Source organism: Molothrus aeneus, chromosome 6, assembly GCF_037042795.1.
Source record: "Molothrus aeneus isolate 106 chromosome 6, BPBGC_Maene_1.0, whole genome shotgun sequence".
NCBI lineage: Eukaryota > Metazoa > Chordata > Aves > Passeriformes > Icteridae > Molothrus > Molothrus aeneus.
In genome coordinates, this window is record NC_089651.1 from 39,548,116 (window position 1) to 39,569,020 (window position 20,905).

The window sequence follows — 20,905 nt, forward strand, 5'->3', positions numbered from 1 at the left end:
TGACCTAGAAGAGTCGGCCAGAGATAAAACACTTCTGGGGCACTGAGGACAAGCTGCCAGTTGGAAACTTTCCTGCCCAGAAAAAGAAAAGGGACAGACTCTGAAGGGAATGTAGCAAAATGCACAGAGCCTCCCACTCCACTGAAACTCCTTGTTGTATTTATGCATCCACTGGGATGCATGAAATGAAAATGGATATCAAAATGGCCCTTTGCTCTCAGCTGCAAGGGAGACTCTGTTGAGAACCCATCCAACAGAAGAAAATGAGATCTCATTACATTAAATATTAGCTGATGCACTATCCCGTTGGACTTGTTATACAATCCAAATGATGCACCTCTTAAAAAAATAATTAGAAAAAATGTTGCTGGAGATATAAAGTAGAAAAGGAAAAGGCTATACTTGTGTTTCAGGCCTGCCTGGCATGGAAAGGTGGGGTTTTGTTTTTGATTATGTTCTCTCAAACATTAAAATCTGCCTGCCAATACGTTCTGAGCTTCACATGCTTCATTTAACTACAGACATAGCAACAGATAAGTATGCCATGACAAATTTGGTAACATTACTTTATTGACAGCCAAAAAATCCCCCAGATCACTCAAGACTAAAAGCCTGAACTCCTGCCAAACAATCACAAACGGAGTGCTGAGATGAAAGATTTCGCGCCAGAAATGGACAGACGCTACTAAAACGCCCAATAACTGGAAGGTCTCCACAAAGGTGAGGGCTCAGCTGCAGAGCATCCTCAAAGAAACAGAAACAGAGAGTGAAAACACAATGAAAGGGACATAAACCACACTTGAGATGACTGAGCATTGCTGCTCAGGTGACTGCATCAGCAGAAGAGAACATCAGGCAGGACTCACTTGTGAGAGGCACTCAGTGCAGGTGAGGCATGTGGGGGGATTTGAAGTACCTGTTTGTGATGGCTGAGGGGGGCACCGAGCAGATTAAAGTTATATTTGCAGCTATTAAAAATGATCAGATTAGTGAAATCTAGAGACAAGAGAGACGCTTCAGAGGGATGAGCCAAAGCTAATTAATTGGGCAGCGTGATGGGAGAAGAAATTAAGCGTGGACAGGGGGAAGGTAAAACATATTGGAAGGACCAAGTTCAGTGCTTCATAATCACTAGTGATTTCTAAATTAACTGGAAGCATGAAGGCAAAAAAATTATGTGGGCGTATCTGTGGACAATAGAGCGAAAACCATCTGGTTAATGTACAGTGGTGAGGAAAAAAACCCTGAACATGCTGTCAGATTGCTTTCATAAAGGGATACAGAAAATAATAAAAAAATTACAGTACTGTGTTGGTCATGACTCAGCTGTTATGGATAAATTGGGATTTTTCAATTAGAAGAGAGATTCAGATCATTTATTGTGAAAAATACAATTAAAAAACCCCAAGTTTTCTGTAAAAGTGAAGCATTATGCCCTGGAGGGCAGAATGAAGTTTTTAAAGTGTTCATGAGGAAGTCTGGCCATTTAGGAGACAACAGTAAAAAACACATAAGATGCAGTTCCCTTATGAAACATGGCACCCAGCATCAGATCCTGTCAGGACTCTGATATGATGTGAATAGCATCTGATAACACAGATAATTCCAACCTCACATGGAATTAAAGCTCCTGAGCAGCCTGTGTTTGCAATATATATGAATAGCATCCTTCTGGAATTAGTGTAATTTTCCTCCTTCTTAGCAAACCTTGTCTTCTGACAAGGCTGGAGACTAAAATGCTCCAGTGCAGTAAAATCCACAGGGAATCCCTTCCTATCCCTCCCTTGCTCCCCGTCACCCACGGCCCTGAGTGTCTCATGTAGCCATGTCCAAGGGGGCCTTCTTAGCCCTTGTGAGTGGTGCTGAAGCAGCATTCAGGTGTCAGGCACTGTTCTTTGGCACGAGCTGGATGGGGGAAAGAGGTACTTTAGGAAAGCACCTGAATTCTGCAGTAATTTAGCTCCCAGCTGACATGCTGTGAATAGACATTCAGTGTGACCTTTTCCTTGCTCCAACTATGAAATCTTCCTGGATGCCTAAAGTATGTGGCAGAATCTCCATCTCCTCACAGCATTAGAAACTCCCATTCTCCTGGGCAGTAGCCTTAGGAGAGCAGGACATGGAGGTCATTATGGAAAAGGGCAAGAGACCTCCATGAATTCCAAACATCCCCACCAGAGCTGATGCTCCTGGAGCAGAGCCAGCTGTGGTGTAGGCTGGGAGAGCTGGGGAGCAGTGTGGGATTTTCAAGGATACGAAGGGGGCAAGGAGGGAGAAGGGGGTGGTGTGTATGGGTGCAGTCACGTCACGTAGGGGATATGTGCAGGGAAACAGCAGACATCTGGAGGACGAGTGGGATACGGAAGGGAACCCTGTGTGCTGTCTAGCTGCTTTGCATTGCTCTGGAAAAGCAAAGCAGCTCTAAACCCAGAATAGCTGCTCCATATGCTTTGGCTGTTTTCGCCCGCAGCCAGCAGAGCTTTGTGGTAAATCTGGCCACGAAAGATAACAGTCTCCTAAAAATGCTGAGCTGGTGGGACTACTTCTCCACCATGGATGGCCTCAGAACAGTCCTTCCAGCCTGATTCACTGTGATTCTGCAACTGCTGAAGGTAAAACTCTGAGTTATGAAGAAAATCAAGGGGCTGAAATTCAAGGGGGAAAACCACACAACCTCAAATCTCTACTCCCATATAGCTTGAAAAAAAAAAACTCAGTGAGCTTCAGCTGTAAAAATGTAGATGTGCTTGGGACAGGGCAGAGTGTTTGAGGCCTCTCTGTGCACTTCTGCACCATATTATGTTGAATTTAAGTCACAAACTGAAGAATTCACTTCGACATAACTCTTCCAAAGAATAGAAGTCTGTGACGTGGTTGCTTGGCAAATCTTGCCCATCTCTGATTGTGAGAGAAGTGAGGTCAATGGCTGACAGATGTGATCCAGCCTTGCTGTTACCAGGGCTGGTTCTGCCGCTCATACAGACTGCAGCCACTAGTCCCTAGGGCCTTGGAGGGCACAGAGCAAATAGCAGGATTCAGCCATGTTTTCAGAGGAGATGACAAAGAGAAAACTCCTCATGTCCCACAGCTGGCTTTGAGACAACAGAGTTCAATCCCATTCTCTCCCAAGGGCCTGGACTGTGGTGTGTGCTTCACTTCAATAAAGATTCTTCTACTTACTGTTTTTTCCTGTTCCCTCTCACTTTTTAAAGTTGTCCCTCTCTGCCCAAAAAACCCCATGTTGAGTGAGGATGTGTCCCAGCCTATGAATGGGGGACATGGACAGCCACAGCAGCTGGGGGCTCTCAGACTGTCCACATGCTGTGATGTAGCAGCACAGGGTTTAAGTCCAACCCCAGGAAATACAGCTGCTACTTTAGGTAGCCATCACTTGCATGATAGCAGGTCTCCCACTGACTAATTGCTGAATAAACCCTCTTTAGAGCTGGCAGAGTGATCCCTGGGGACCTCCTTATGCAGCTATTAGCAGGAGGCAATGCCTCTGGAAATGAAGCTTTACCAGGCTGCTGAAGCCCCAGCAGAAAGGCAGGCAGCAGAGTTAGGAGGAAAATATCCGTGAGCAGCTGTGTGAGCACCACTGGGACCTTCCCCATTTGTGCTCAGTGCCTTGCTGGATCAGAGGAGCAGTGGTGAGCTGCATCCCTGTCTTTGGGATCCTGTGGTCTCCTGCAGACCCTTTAGCATCCCTCTGCCCTCCCCTGGGGGCTTGTGCTCGATTTGTGAGCAGTTGAGGGCACCCTCCACTTCATGGCTGTAGTGGGGAGTGGACCTTGCACCAGGGCAGCCTCCTGGTGCAACCCCATGCACACAGACCTGCAAATTTCTTGATTTCTCCTTGTTTCCTCATTTCTGGTATCCAATCTCTGAGAAACTGACTATGAACATATTAAGGAAATTCAACTTGTCAAACAGGAACAGAAGGACTTTGCCCCCAAAACCCTTAAAAAGTATTAAAATTCACTCGAATAAGCAAAAAAAATGACTGAGCTGTCACACATGAGGCACATGAATCATCTTCAGGGAGGAAAGCAGTTCTGGTGATGTCTGGGCTTGAAGTAACTGTAGTTAACATTATAATGACTCATACCACATATGCGTCATATCGCTTTTCATTAAGAGCAGCATTCTGATGTCCTGTGACTAACTGGAAGCTGGAATTGTGCTCCCAAAGCCTTGGGATGGGAACTTGTCTTGCTCATAAGTTCTGTCTTACTGTCAAAGGCATTATCAGCTTTCAAATATTAAAATAATAACAACAACAACAACAACAACAATAATTCTCAGATCAAACACTTCATTCAAGTGACAAATTGAGATGGGCTTTGTAGCTGTCATCCTCAAGAGTGCCATGATTTTAGTGGGGAGAAAATGGATAAATTGAGGGCAGGCACCTCCAGAGAGGCCATTCTTCTGCTCTCAGCTCATTAATGTCAAACCAGGCTCTTCAGCCCATTTCTGATCTTCAGACAAGGTCAAAATTTCCATTTTTGTCTCTCCACAGAAAGACCTTGGATTCTTTTTCTATAACCTTATGACCTCCTCAGCATCCTCCCAACAAATTTTTTGATGTGCAAATCTGTGCTAGTCAGGCATGGACATCAGCTCTGGCAGCCCAAGCCGCTCAGCCCACACCCCCCAGAGCAGCCTGTGTGTCACCAAGCCTCTGTTTGTCTGCCCTTGCCAGGACGAGAGCTGGCACTGACCCTCACCCTGCAAAACTGGGCTCTGGAGGCTGCTGGGGTTTGGGGGGTCAGAGGTGGAGGGGTAATGTTGCACAAGAGATGTGATACAAAGATGGATGAGTGGGGGGCCACAAATGCAGGGGATTAAGGGAATGAACCAGTGGCAACTCATTGAGGACAACCTCAATTTTTTGAGAGCAGAAGCTACGGTTTTTGTGGGCTCAGTCCATTACACTCAGCCAGGGGAAGTGTCATGGCTCTGGGATGATGTTAGCTCATAGATCAGACCAGTCCTCTCCACCATTTCAGTCTTGCTGTTGCCCCATGAGGTCAACCAGGCTGTTTTGGGGGCTGCTTGCACTCTGTTGGGGTGGGTCTGGAGGACAGTAAGCACACCCAAGGCAATGCTAATGAACCATTGCCTCTGTCCCACAAATTATATCAAAATTTGAGGAGTGGTGGGAGAAAATTACCAGGCAATGGGAGGTAAAGGTGAGGAGATCCCCAGGAACAGCCTGTAACAGGGAAAAATGGGAGAGAGGTAGTTCTGGGATATGAGCCAAGGATGCACTGAGCTGCCAGGGGAGCAGTTTTGGGTGCCTACACCACAGCCATGTTTTGATAGAAGCATAACTCCACTTCCCAGAGGGCTGCCATGGGCTTTGAAGCACAACTGATGTCACTTGTTGGCCATGGTTGCCTTGTTTTTGTGCTGGTGGAGCTGCAGCACCCACTCAGGGATGGAGTCCTCTGTGGGGGATTACAATGAGCAGTCCTAAAGTGACTGCTGGAGCCTGCAGCAGGTCACAGGCTGGATACCATAGGAGGCTGTTCAGAAACCTCTGTGTAGCTGAGACCTTCCTGCTGAGACCTGCCTGGGATAAGGCTTTGAAGAGATGGGTGAGAAGCCCTGGTGCAGAGCAGCGGCAGATGTGCTAGATGGAGTTCCTATGGCTGTCTTTGGGGTCAGCCTCATGTTCTCAGGGCAATGGCTCTTCCAGGCTCTGGACCCTACTAAATACTGTGCTGTCAGCTTAAAACCTCTTCTCATAACCTCCAGCATAATGACAACATCAAATCTGGGTGTGAGCAGAGAAGCTGAGGCCTATGCTGGAGTTACTGTATCAAACTGCAGGAAGAGAAAAAACACAATCTAGAAGATACCTGCGGTGCTAAACACACGTTACCCTGCTATCTGAAGAAACAGATCAGCCAAAAAAATTATTATCGAACTGTACAAAATATACCACCTATGGGCTGAAGGAAGCAAGAGAAAGTGCATCTCAAAGGGACATATTAATAGAAAAAGTTTTGAACTGCAAGAATCAGTTGCTTACATTTGCAGCTCCCTCTCAATCGTTGCAGCAGGACAAGGACAGTACTCTCCCTGCTGAAGAGCAAATGCTGTCATGGGTGGCACTGATGCACCATCTGAAATCCATAGCAGGCCAATAATCATTTACATCAGCTGCTGAAATACCTTTGAGAGGCTAGATTGGCAGGAGGAAGACTCTTACAAACCTTGGGAGGTGAGATTGCCTGGAGATAGAGACAAAAATACAATAGCAGTGGGGTCCAGAGGGAAACAGCAGTCATATAAATTGCCCATTCAGCTTTGCCTCCCTAACCCCAGGACATCCATCCCCCAAGCTGGACCTGTGAGAAGGCTGCAGCATCTGCAGACCAGTTCCAAAGTACATTCACATGCAGACAGGCTGTGCTGGGGAGCTTGACTCTAAGAAGTGGCCAATATATTTGTTTTCTTGTGGATGCTTGGTTGTAAAAGCAAACTGTGCATGAAGTCCACACAGCTATTTGTTTTTTTATTTGGGTCCCTTCTCAGGGTTATAGATTTAGCTATATCATTAATTGCCTCAACCTCAGACTAGAGATCATTTATAAACAGGAAAATATTTCAAGTGTTGAAGTGCCAGGTTATGACATAAATGGGTATAGTTTGGAGGGACTGTGCTATAATCAATTGTCTCAGGATACTGTTATCTGTGAGACACAGATACAATCTCATAAAAACAGTTCTAAAAGCTGAGAATACAAATAAAAATATTTTACAACCTCTCTCTCATTGATGCATTTTTAATACAGCAATTCTAATACAGCATGTCAAACCCATCAGCACAAATGGCATCTTTGCTGCCCTTTTCCTTCACCTCCCTCCACCAGCTGGTGAGACCCACATGTGCAGCCCTGTGGGCTTGGGTCACAGCTCTGGGCCTGAGCAGGTACAGCCTGAGCACCAAAATGACTGTGTAGCTTCTGGATTCAGGTGTCTCAGCCAGGGTCAGCTCACAGCAGCATAAGATGACCCTATTGCAGCATCTCTCTGGGGTCATTCCCTATTGCAGCATCTCTCAGTGGTCCAAAGGTCCCATGTTTTTAAAAATAAGCTTCTGCTCTAGACTGATGGGCCAGCTTTGCAAAGTTGCTCTGATTCAGCTCTTCACAACTGAGTATCATTGCCCTGCACTTCACCCCATACCAGTGTACTTTCAAAGCATCAAGGTCCTGCCTCTGGAAACAGGGAAGGTGGGGGACCAAAGTGCGTTCTTTGTTTTGAGCCAGTAGTGCAATTTGCACTGGCTGTACTCTGATTTACTGCACCCCCTGATGACCATGCAAGGGCAGTAAACACCCCTACATGGCCATTTGGCTCAATTATTGTAATTCCCTCTCCACAGGGCTTCTCCTTTGTGCCTTGCAGGTTGTTCTGGAAGCAGCAGCACACTGGCTTACTGGCTGGAGCTTCATTATCATATCATCTTCACTTCTGCCACCTGTAAAGCAGAGGATTGATTGACTTGGTCTCACTAGTCCCTAAAGCCTTCATCAATGTTTATTGTGGATGTCTTAAAATCCCATTCTCCATCCACACAGGAACTGCCTGTCAAGTCTTGTCAAACCCCTGTCCTCACCTTATCCCCCTCTGCTCTTTCAGCAGTGCTGCTATGGAGCAGGAGGGGCGGGGCCCTGAAGACACTGCACGATTGGTATTATTCTTGTTTCTCACCCAGCTGCAGTGTAATTTGTAATGGTAATTGCTGAAGTAATTACCATTTTCTAACACCCAGAGATGTCAGTGACAGGCAGTATGCTGGCAGCAGGTATTGCATGGACATGAAAAAGGGAAATGTAGAGGGCATATCTGGGATGCTGCACATAATAGCACACAGCCAGAAGTGCACTCAGAATAGCACTCAGCAGAAGTGCCTTTGAGAGAGCTCAGAACTAGAGTGGTCAGTGGACCAGGAAGAATGATCAGAAGCTAAACAGAAAAGAGAGGAAGGATAGAGTTAGGGAGTTGAGGATGAAGAGTTCAAACCTGATTCAAGAAGAAGCCATCAGAGAGAAAGCAATTGATATCACATCCTGGAGACAGAAGCAGGTGCTATAGGGCATGGGCTGAAGAAGGCAGAGATAAAGAGCATGGTTGGGAGCTGCAAAGCAGAGGCTTTCAAAGCATGATTTTGACCAGCACCTGATTAGAGCTGTCCACAAACTGGGGCAAGCCAGACTCTAGAAAGGCCAGGCACAAAAGCCAGGCACAACAGATTGGCACAACCTGGACGTGGGCTGGGTGTACAAGGAGAGGGATGGAGGATGGATGAAATGCTCACTCCGGATGGAGGATGGATGAAATGCTCACTCCATCTTCAAGCTCCGGTCACAGTGTGGGGAGCATCACCAGGAGAATGTCCCCCCGCTGGTATGGTAGCTTTTTAGCACTCTCCTTGCCACCCTTTTTTTCCCTCCTGTTCTGCACCAATTTCCTTTAATTTGCTCATTAAAGGGAGCTGGCTTATTACAAAAAAATTGTGGCATTTTCTCTTTAAACCTGTGGAATAGTCAGAGCCCTGAAATTGCCCTGAAATCTAATGGGTACAATCCTGGCTCTAATAAATTATTGGCAAGCTTCTCATTGGCTCTTGCAGAGCCAAGATTTCACCTCAGATGGACCCTATCTTTCAATTAAAGATATTACTCTTAATATTCATTAAAATTCTGTCTAATCCTAGCTTTGCAAGGGGCAAACCCTGAAATTCCTTAAGATTTGTATAAAAAGCAGAAAGGACCAGTCAGGAAAAGGGCCTTATTTGAGAAGATAGGGAATGCCACCTTAAATTGACCTCAAATTGGCCAGGTGTGAAAAGTGGGACAACTTGATGCTGGAGCCCACTGGGAACATGACATCCCTGGGTGTGAGTGGCTATGGAGCTGGTGGGAACTCCTCCAGCTCCCCATGGTTTTGTTCTTGTACCTCCTTCCCTTTTCCAAGGGTCCCAGTGCTGAGGCAGAAGAAGGCAGGTGAAGGAGGCAGCATGGAGCTAAAGATGTAGGAAATGCCCAGCTCATGCCTTTGCTTCACCTTCTCTTCAGGTACCCATCCACACAGACACAATCTTGCTCATGGGTGCTTCCCCCAGCTGCCATGCCCAGCAGCTCAGCCCACAGCCATACTGTGGGCACAGGGCAGTCTGGTCTGTGATCCTGCAGGCCCCACCTTTGTTATCCTGTGTTGTGTCAATCTGCCATCCTTCAAATCCTGTCACAGAAAAACCTTGAAAGAGTGCAGCCATCAGTGGGGAGCAGCTGCTGCCTGCTCTGCACTGGGGAAGAAGCCAACAGTACTGCTTATGCAGGGGTCTAGTGGTGATCATCCACCCTTCACCACTCTTTGAGGCCAGGGATGCAAGAGACACTCTGTGCTCATGAGGGAGACAGCCCAGAGCCCAGCTCCCAACCAGATGGAGGGGTTGTCACAGCTGACCCTTCCAAGGGCCTCAGCTGCATTCCTGACTCTGGGATATCACAGCATCTACCCAGGGAGCTGTGCTGGTTGTCAGCTTCCCAACACTTCTCCAGGCTGGAAGCATGCCAGACACTGGCTCCAGCTCACAGACTGCCAGCAGACTTCAATGCCTGTGTGAAAGAAGGATAAGGGTGACAAGCAAACATGGGAACCATCTTGGCTGGCTGCTGCCCACCCTCCTCCAGCGCACTGCCTGCCGCTGGCTAAGCAGCCATGTGCAACTCCTTCCTCTTCATGGCACTTTGGCCTCTGCTTGTGGATCAGGAGGTCACCCAAGAAGTGCCAAGAAATCCAGGGGCCACCATATTCCTGAAGAAAACCAGCCCTGGTTTTGCACTTCACTCAATGAGACCCTTCATCCCCACCACAGCCTGCACTTCATTGCACACCTGGGCAAAGCTTGTGGCTTACTGCTGGCACCTGATGCTGCTCTGGCCTTCAAACCCAGCACTCACCAAGCTATTGAGAGAACACCCTAATAAGCTGCCCAAGGAGTTGGTGTTACCTGCCTGGAGAGGCAGCCCCTTCTGGCAGGGAGAGCCAGTGCATGCAGCCCTGACGTTTGCTCTGGGATAAAACACCTACGGAAAGGAAAAAATATCTTGGAGGCTAGAAGAGGAAGAAATGAAATGGAAGAAGCTGGCCAGGTGAACTCTGCAAGGGTCTTTTTTCAGACCAAGGCTGGGATCAAGTCCCAGGATTAGAGACATTTGGCCAAAAAGCTAATGAGTCACCTCAGTCAGGAGCTGAATCCCAGATATCTCAGTATTTTCTGGCCCTCAGATGTGAAGCAAGGTGCCTTGGGTCTGTCCTTTGGTCACTTTATTTCAGTGTAGGCATCCTAGATTCTCTGCTTCTGTTTGCATATGCCGTAATTTTGTATACATTCTCATGAGGCTCATATAAATAAAAAATATTTCTTCATCAAATAAGTATCAGTACATTATTTACAGGCTGCAGCTGTAGGTGTTTGCTTGACCTCTGTGAGAAGCCCTGGTTTGCTACATGTTAGACAAACAATTTTTCACTGTCTCTTGTGTTTCTCTGCACCTCTTAATTCCTTTATTTTTATTTCTAAAGCTGTCCCATCAGGCTTAATGACTCCCAAATCCCTGTTCACACACTCTCTCTCTCTCTCTCTTCATTCTGAAATCCAGGTTTAACCCTAGGAGGGCTAATGTTGTCTGAAGCCAGAAGGAAGGCTGCCCACAGTCCCTGCTCCCTCTTCTCCCAAACTTCACCTGCTTTTCCCAGCTATGAAATATGCTGGATGAAACACATTAGGTTCCCTTGGTTGATAATCCATCAGCACTCCTTAACACCAGGGAAGCAGCCATCTTCTGCTTCTTCCAGCTAATTGCCTGAGAACTGTTCTCCTGTCTCCCCTGTTGCCCTGCCAGATTCTGTTTCTCTCTATCACTCCCTTGTCCCTGTCTTGCTTCCCAAGTCTGACACTGTTCCTCCTTCTGCTCCTTTCCTTAAACTGTGTCCATAATTCTCTTATTTCTTACTCTCTAGCTCTTCTTGCTTTCCTCTTCTAGCCTCTCCACTCTGCTTTCTCCTTACTTCTATCTCTTAATAAATTGTATACTGTCATTTACAACTATAATGATGATGAAAGACCAGAGATGTGGAAACATCAGGCATCAGTTTCTTACCTGTCCCTTCCCTCCTCCCCTCACACCCCAGGCATATTTCATTTTTCCAGGTCTCCTACAGCCAGAGCAGCAGAGATCCAGCCTGGTTAGGGAGCATCCACGTCGTGCCAGCAGATGCAAAATTGACAAAGGATGTCAGAAAGGGCCATCTTCCCTGGCTAAGCCCCTTTGGGAAGCTGTGATATTACAGCTGGAGCAAGGTGAGGGCTGGCTTCAGAGTGCTTTCCACCCAGCCATCGCCAAGTGCTCTGCAGTGATAGGCAAATTGCTTTATCTCTGTGACACAGATGGAGAAGTTGAAACAAATCATTGGGTTCTGTAATGAACGAGAGGGACACAGGCAGAGTGCTTTCCCTTTATGCTCTGATGAAAAATATCACTCAAGGGCCCTGGCCCCAGGGACCAACCATAGCTGAGCTTGACTCTCCCAGTGGGAGCAGTAGCAAACTTTTCACTGCAAATCTGGAATCTGCAATGTGAAATTCAGCCTAAACTTTGACACCCTTCTGCCTCCAGCTTGCTGCTGAGGTGGCAGAGGGCTGACTCGCTGGGAGCCCATGCCAAGGCTGGACCTTGGCTGCAGCACACTGCCTGCTGGAGAAAGCTGAGGGCAGCAGCCCTTCAGCAGGGAATCTGAGAGAGCAAATGAACACAGCAATGGATATGACCCTGGCATAGCAAATGCCATGAGAGGCAGACATAGCTCACATAGCCTCACAGAAACTCTCACCTTCTCATTACCCAGACCCCAGGGAAGAGACAGATTTTTTGGAAGTTGATCCAAGCAGTCCCTGGACAAACCCAGCCCATCATCTCACCTTGGCCGTAGCTACAGGCCAGGCCCACAGAGCCACCAGCTCTGCTCCTGTTCATCCTGTTTTCCTTCAAAGGAGGGGATTTTAGTCACCTCTCTTCTTCAGGTGCTTTTTGGCTGTCCCTCCTCTTGAAATACCTGCTCCTGTCCTTATATTGTGTGTGTCATTCTTGATGATCTCAGTAAATCAAGCAGGTAACCAACTGTTGGCTGAACATTAGCCGTGCTGGAGATGCCTTTCCAGTGGTATAAGCTGTTTTGATAAGATAATGAGAAATTAGTCAAGCATTCATGAACAGATGCTCTTCCTTCTGAAGAACACAGGGCTCACTTCATTGTTTGAACAAATCTTTCTGCTAAGCCACTGCTTGCTGCTAAGGTGCTGATTTGATGTGACGTGTACCATTTGTCTTCATAACAGTTTCCAAGTTGAGTGCTACAAACTGAAGCCTGTGGACACCCATGGGCTGTTTTGGCTGAGTCAGACACACTTTGCAAGTGCCTTCAGTAGATGGAAAGAAAACTTCTTGACCTGGTCCAGGAGGCCACCACATTGAAAGTGGTGGCCTCCTTATTTCAGTGTCTCCCCACCACTCCTCTTGCAGCGCCACTGGGCACTTGGCACTACGTGTGAGATCCACAAGGCCAGTGGTTGTTCTTGTGTGGGTCCTGAGGAGCACAGAGACCAGTCCCCTGTTTTCTTTCCTTTGTGGAAAGCGTGCCCAGCTCTCCACAAGGGCACAGTGTGACATAAGGATGGAGGGTTATCTTCACAGTGGGTCATCCTCATGGCAGTGGCCCAAGGGTGTGGATACCCAGTCAGGGACAGACACCTAGATCCAACATTTCTGCCCATTTGCAATAATGAGTGAGAAATGTAATGTCTTCTCAAGAGGGCCAATTCAAAACAGCAGGTCAGTGCTGGCTCAACCATGTGATACAAAGCCATGCTAGCTTCACCTGATATTTGTAGGGAGAAATTAAAAAAAAAAACACAGATTTTTTTTGTGTATCAGGAATCCCTGTGAAAAAAAAAAAAAAGAATGTGTCCAAACAACTTGCATTTCTGGAATAAAAGCAAACACTGGAGTTTGGAGGCTCAGTGGCTTCATTCACATAGATCAAATTCTCTATAAAAAGTTGATAAATTGATACTTCTGCTCATGAATCCAAAAGCTACAGCTCTTCACACAGGGATTGGATGAAGCTAGACTCTCAGGACCCTTATTTAGTATCTGTCAGGCTCTAGCCATTTATTCTTGTCCAGCCTCTCAAAGCTTTAAACATCAAGCACAGACCCATGCTGCTCACTCCATGGGGTCTTGTTTCTAGGCTTAACACAGCTTTGTGCTGCTGAAATCCTTGCACCAATACATAAAAAAGAGGTAATTCTCCTGAATGTATGGGTCTTTCCATTGTTCTTACAGCTCTGAGGCTATCTTGCAGTTCTTTTATTTGGTACAAGCTATATTTATTTGGTATGAAGCCATAACCCAGCCCATTCTTTTTCTTCAAGGTTGCACACCCAAAGCTCTAGTTTTTTTGCCCCACTTCTCTCCCTGGGATGCTACATTTATTCCTTGTTGTCTGATGTGAACTCAGTCATGGACATCATGGGGCACAGGAAAAAATTATAAGGAGCAGAAATAGCCCCTACACACAGTGGGAGCAGCTCTCTAATTCTGAGCCCTTATTATAGATCAGAGCCCATAAAATTCAAAGTCCGTATAGACCATAAGAGACTGTGTGGTTTCTGGATTTCCTCTGAAGCATGCTATGGCAAGTAGAAAAAGACACATCTGTCATGTAAAAAATAAAAAAATAAAAAGAAAAAAAATTAACCCTTGCCAGCCTGGGGTGGACCAGTGTAGTAGAAAGATGGTTGTCTGAAGCTGGGGATAGGTTAACGTGGGACACATTAGCCCAGATAGTTTTACATCTGGATTCTGCAGCAGCAACAGATGACTTGATTAGGTTTGGTGCTGAATCTCCAGGGCTGGTTGGACTAATTGTCTCTCTTGCCCTGAAAACGCACTCTCATCTCTCAGAAAACACTTTCTGTGTCCATGGGCATCTTCTCACTCACTGATATACCTTGTACTCTGGTGGAACTCTTAACAGGCAAAGGGGTCCAGCTGGTAGGACACAACTTACTCTGAGAGATGTTTCTAACCAAAGTCACTGCCTCTCCAAAGCAGGATTACCCTGAATCCTTGGAAAGTCCCCAGTTTTGTGAAGATGTACATGACCAGGTTGTATTTGATGGCACTGCTTCCCCTGTGGCTCTGTGCTGCAGGTGGCAGAGCAGGGATTTCTTCACCTGCTTTCCTGTTTCTATCTCTACCCCCAGTGCTGGACCCATTCCTTTCCTGACACCACTTGCTTGGGGTGTGCAGAACATCACCTGGATCTGCTTTACCAAACAGTCTGCACCACACTCGGTGCTTCCTGATCATCCATCATGGCCACTGAAGATGCAGCCTCTGCTCAGTGCTCCCAGCAGAGGACAATGATATTTGTTGTTTCCCCTCTGCTTTCTGCTGTCAGAGATTCACACACCTCACTGCCCCAGCCCAGCAGCTCGTCAGTGCCAGGGATGTTTGTGAGGCCCATCAGAGCTGGGGATTAGGGCCTTCACAAGACACCAGCTCTCAGCTGAATGTGCCCCCAACTCCACTGACAAATCTGCAGCAGCAATGACCCAATTTCATCTCTCTCCACCACTCAACCTGAGACAGGAACATGGGATTTATTATGCTGGGATTTGTGTTCCTAAGCGTGAGGATGTTGCTATTATCAGCAGTCGACAGGCCATCAAGAAAACATTGCTGTCAAAGTGACAAGTCAGTGGTTAGCATTTCCCAAAACCCCCATTTGTTGGCAAACAGGAGGAGGAGTACAGCTCCTGCCTGTGGACACAGGTTCCTGGAGACCTGGGGGGATCATCCCCCTGACCAGGAGGGGATGTGGGTCTCAGCTCTCCTGCATCACTGCTGGAGAATGAACCATTTCTGATCTGACTGCTGTGCCCTGCTGCTGGCAGGAGGAAGCCCTGGCTGCCTTGCCAAATACTTTTTTGGTTGGTGAGAGATAATGACAGTCAGTGTGCTGGGGCTCTCCACCATGTCAGCATCCTATTTTTTGGAAGAATGTGTGTTAGGCTTGAATAGCCTCTAAGCACAGCAGGAGAGGTCTCAGCATGGAGCATTAGGCCCACAGGCTTCCTCATCTGAGAATTATCTAGGAGTGGCTACTAGCCACATTCTTTTCATTCTTTTTCCTTTTTTTTTTTTTTTTTATTTTAAAAAAATCTGTCTTGTTAAGCCTCCTTTTCAAAATTTAGAACCACAGTTCTCAGCATGCCATTTTCCCTGGTGATGAAGACACTCTTATGCTGTGTCCTCAATTCTTTCGGAGGAGGATGCCCTGCCAGAAGCATCAAGGGGCCATCACACACACAGCACTGCCAGGCTGGCAAAGAGGAGGTCACCTGCACATGCATTATTTAAAGCAGAGCCCAGACTGACTTCTCCCTAGAGTGCTCTTGAGCTGGGCTGCTCTAAAATGCAATTGTTTGAAATGTCATGTCAGAAGGACCTTTACCAGCAACTGCTGAAAAAGAGACACTTTGGAACGATGCATGTGTTTTAGATCTTTTTAGGGGTTGGTGTCACAGGGGAATGGGCTGTTTCCATCACTTTGTATCTGTTTTCTCTGGGTCAAGGCAGTTCATAGCTGTTTGATTACTTTTCATAACGAATATGGGGTTTCTGTCTGAAACAAAGCCAGTGCACAGGATGTAAAGTGCTCTTCCACAAGGGAAACTAGCCTAAGGTTTCAAGGTATTGAATTGCTCCCTTGTGTACATGGGTGTTTTTGCTTTAAAAATATGTCACAAAGTAATGGGGACAAAAAAAAAAAGAAAGAGAGGAAAAAAGTGATGAAGTCCATTTGTGATTCAAACTGCCACGTCCAAATATTAAAGACAGATTTTAGCACTTATATCCTCCTTTTAGAAAATCCTCCATCCCGGTGAGGTGCTTTAGTGAAGTGCCCAGAGGTATTAAAAGATTGGGGATGATGCATGACCCTGGCTCTGAATGAGCACCCTTGGCTGAAGTTTCATCACAGAGAATCAGGAGCCACCTATTCCCTAAAATTAGATTTTCTGCAGCCTGTTTTTTCATCCAGGCAGTGTCAGCAGCATTAGGTGGGACACGGAGTAAAAGCTCAGCTCTGCTGTTGGTGGGCAGGGGGTGAGCTGGAGCTGTCCTCTTTAATGGGAAAGGGAACCAAATTAATCCTGTTCAGACTCAAGGCCTACCATGAGAGGAAGGCTGAGAGGTCAGTGGAGAACTGCTCTACATAGCCACATTTTTGTTGTATTAATTCCCCTGCTGCTCAGTCAGAGGATTCAAGAGCAAATCCACTTTGCGACTAACATGTAAATAGAGAAAACATTTTAGAAAATGGTGGGGACCAGTACCACCATGGCAAAAGTCTGCATCACCCAGCTTTGCTTTCCTCAGGAACAAGGCTACCTTTTCAGGGTGATCTCCTGGTGCTTGTTCTAATGGTCCTTGAAAGCAACAGATACTAAACAGGGGTTTCACTGATGGGGCTGACTCAAACACTGGAGATACTCATCTGGGGCAGATACTTGTCTGAGTTCCCACCCTCTTTCCTTATTTCAGAGAGCAAAGATGGCAGGAAAACCTTTCCCACAATGTCAGTTGGAAAGGAAAGACTCCTTGTTTGACTCAAAGTCAGAAATTCAGAAGATTTGGGAAAAAAATGGTCAACTGCTATTTTTATCACTTAGATAGAGATCAACTTTCTCTGCCTTGAATGAGCTTCTCTTTCTTCTCCTGCTAATGCAGAAGCTTGCAGAACAGTTTCCCAATTAAGTAGGGATGGTATGCATGTTAACTGCTGAACTGCATGAAATTCTTATGACTCTATATTGTCATTATTGGAAAGCTGGGGTAAAATTTAGCTGTCATCTCATGAAGCTGAGGCTTGATTTCTACTTCCCCAGTGTTTTGGCTGCTCATCTTTGCAGGCAACTGCATGGACCTGGTGAAGCAGCACAGTCTGATGGCTTGGGAAGGGCAGCATGACTATCAGGGACTGTTTCCCTTATTCCATTTGAACATCCTCTTTCTGCTGCTGATGTGGAGGTCTGTCTGTGAAGGTGCTTGCCATAGGAACTACAGTTGCAGGGGATTTCCAGCATTTCCAGCCCCCTGAAGCCTCCATCATCACTCTGTTAGGAAATACAGAGCTCACCAGCAAAAGCTGAGGCTGGTCCCTGCTCCCCCCTCCCAAAGGAGGGACTTTGGTTACTGTTTGAATTATTTGGGTCCAGCAAGGTTCTGTGAGGGATCCATAAGACTGCAGAGAGGATTAGCACCCTGATCCCATAAGGGCTAGAGGGGCTAGGGACAGAGCCCAGGACTGGCTTTGGCGCAGCTGCTGGGATGGGGGAGAACTGGTTGGGAGCACTGGGATGGGGGAGCACTGGAAGTGGGTCCAGCAATGTAGAGGACTTGGGGGAACAGGGAGGTGCCAGACAAATGTAACAGTGAGGTGCAAGATGAAGGGAAGCACAACCTAACCAGAGCTGCTCTGAGCACCTGAGGACCATCAAGGAGCACCCAAGTCCAGGCAGTGACTGACAGTGCTGTTCCTGACCCTGTCTTTAGCCTCACTGCTGCAGAGCCCAAGTTCTGGGTACCCCTCCTGTGGAGCTTGCTCAGCCTGCAGAGGAGTGCCAAAGAAGGGAGGCCTTACTCCCACCCAGCTAGTGCCTTGAGATGCAGGGACAGCTACAAGGGAAATGGCAGGAGGCTGCAGTCATTGCCACATTGAGTAAAGTAATGTTAGACCTGCTTCTCAGCGTGACTGCAAGCAGGACGATGCAGGGAGGACTCTTCTGTGATAATTCCATTTGTCTCATTTTTATCTCTCTTTTGCTACCTTGCCTGGTTTTCTCCTACAAGACCTCTTTCTATGACTCATCTCCCTTTTCTTCTTACTGCAGGACTTCTGCATCCCTTCTCCCGCCTTCTTGTTGGTCCCATTTTTTTCCTCCTTTTCTCTGTGCCCACATCCCTGTCTGGAGTTTCCAGATGCCCACACATCAGTGCTACATATGACAAGGTCAGCTTTTCTGATCCTCCTTCACACCTAACCCCACTATTGCTGACTTCCAAGAGGCAAGAAAGAAAAGGTAGATTGTTGTTCTCTTGGGGATGGAGAAATGCTTGAGCTGGGTGACCCAGGCATTGGATGCTGTTGGAAAGGGCTCAGCTCTGATCCAGGATGGGAAAGTTGCTTCACTGCCATTGACTTTTGGTGTCTCTGTTGGTCTGGCCTCTGTGCTCTCAGCTGAGTGCTCACTAGAGGTGATCCTCAGGCTCTGGGGCTGAGCACAGACATCCTCTTGGAGATGGATAGGTCTCCTCTGGGCAGGTCTTCAATGACAGTTTTGCTGGCCTTGAAGACAGACTGATGTTTGACAGAGAGCCTGTTACCTCTGCTTTACAAGTGTCAAGCAGAGTGCCCACAGCCTGCAGTGCCCACTCTCCAGGCCAAAGGGAGAGACACCATGCTGTGGCCACGTGGTGGGGGGATTCCTGGAAATCACCTTGGTGGGCAACAAGATTCAAAGCACCTGCCCGCCAGCCTGCCCCCACAACACCCCACCCCAGGCCCCTCCCTGGGTCACAGGACCCAGGAGAACATGTGTTTTGGGATGTTTTTAGCTGATCCTGTGTGGGCTGCTCTGGTTGAAGTGCCTGCCAAGGCAGGGCCCCTTCACTGCCAGTACACTGCTGACAGTACAAGTTCCCACAGCTGGCCCTGTCAGCCCCCTCACTCACACTTATTGGAAAAAATAATTGGATGGATTGAAGTGCAGCACCGTTTTACTTAACAGATAAGAAATTTCATATCTGTCCTGATTAAGGGCTAGGAGATATGAGCTTGCTCCAGAGCCAGCAGCAGAGGCAATTTCATTTCACTTCTGCTGACAGAGAAAGAAGTTTGAGGGGCTAAGCACTGCTGCAGTTTGCTGCATTAATGTCACCACAGGAGGGACCTGCCAGCTCCCAGTGGGCATGGGGACACTGAGGAGCACAGGGACGCTGAGGAGCTTGGCCAGGAAGGCATCATGCCAGCTGGCTGTCATCTGGCAGTGAACACAACATGAGGGCTCGGGGCAGTGTGAGATGCTCATCCTCTGCTCAGCACCTGGAGGGCAGAGGGCTCCCAGGCCCTTGCTGCCTGTGCTGGTGGTACCTGGCACCTCATCACCTCTGCTCTTTCATCCTAAGTGCAAAACACCCAGACTGGTAAAGAAAATCAAAGTCAGGCTGAAGCCATCATAGCACATGGGTGTGTTTAAGCTTGGTGTCACCCTGTGTCAGATGTGTAGCACTTTTGTGATGTCTTTCACACCTCAGCATGACAAAATGTCTTTACTAGATGTATTGCCTAATTCTCTTGGAACTGAAGTCCCTACTGCTTTCTGGCTGTCTTGCTGCCACAGACCATGTGAAATGGGCTGTGTCACAGCACAGTGAGCTCTGCACATGGGCCAGAACACAAATCATGTCATGGCAGGGCACATGTGCTTGAGCATCTCTGTCCTCAGCAGTGGTCCAAGGTATGCAGCAAGTCCATGGTAGGCTGGATGTCCTTCATGACCCAGAGGGGCCAGCTGGCCAGGACCAAATTGGTCTCAGTAGTCCTGGCATCCAACTGGCATCCATCCTGGCATCCAACAGGGCAAAGCTCAAGGGAGGAAAATTTGGGCAGCTCTCCAACTCTGCAACCAAAGCTGGAGTAGGTGAGTGTGCAGGTATGAACAGGAGGCATGAAGAGAAGGACCTTTGCTGGTACTTGGAGTGAAACCAGTGAAGTTATTGATTGCCATCAGCATGATGAGCCAGAGCAGGATGCTACACTGAGCTGGGGGAAGTGGCATCTGAGATTGAGGCAGCAAACTCAGGAGAAGATATAAACGACAGCAGGTGTGAAGTTGCTCCTCAAACACAGGGTCCTCTGAGTGGGGACAGAGGAGGAGGAGATATGTGGAGCATGGAGCACTGAGGACCAGGCCACTTGTTTCCTGATAGCACAAACACTTGTCATACAGACAGTGCTGTCAGTCTTCACAACATCATTCCTAAGGTCATGGAGTTTGACACCCCTCCTTTGAGGCCAGTGTCTACAGGCATATTTCTGTGAGCTGTAAATAAAATTTTTCATAGATTTTAATATTGTTTTTATATTAAAAAAAAATCTTGCCTACCACAGTGTAAGCTGGACTCTGCAACTAGGAAACATTGGCAGTGTTGCATCCTGCATCAGGGGCAATCCTTATGAAGGAAATAGGAGTGGTTTGGCTAAGGTGACCTGTCCTTGGGATCCAGGAGCATCCAAAATGCTCCCAACACCAGGCAGCAAAGGGCAGCAGGTTCACATGGTGCTGTTTGTAGGCCTCAAAATACACCAGTCCCTAGCTGATCCACAAAATGGAAGAGGTCAAGCACCCTTCATATACTGAGAGGCTTTTGGGGAGCTGAGTGCTCTGTCACAAAATCCTGCACAAGGCATAGGGCAGAGACAAAACAGGGACAGAGAGCAGTGTGATAAATGTACTCCTGCTGTCAGCCAGGGCCAGGCACTGGTGTTCACAGGTGGAAACCACGAAGGTTTCAACTCACTTACAAAACTGATGTTGAGTTTTTGAATCAATAGCTTCACCTTCTAAAATGTTCCAGAAGAACCTGTAACGATTTTTAATCTATTCTAAATGTCAGAACAACTGAATTCTCTTCTGAAAAGCTTGCAGGCAGTGGTGCTGGGAGCCAGGCAGGCAGGGAGTGCAGTTCCATCT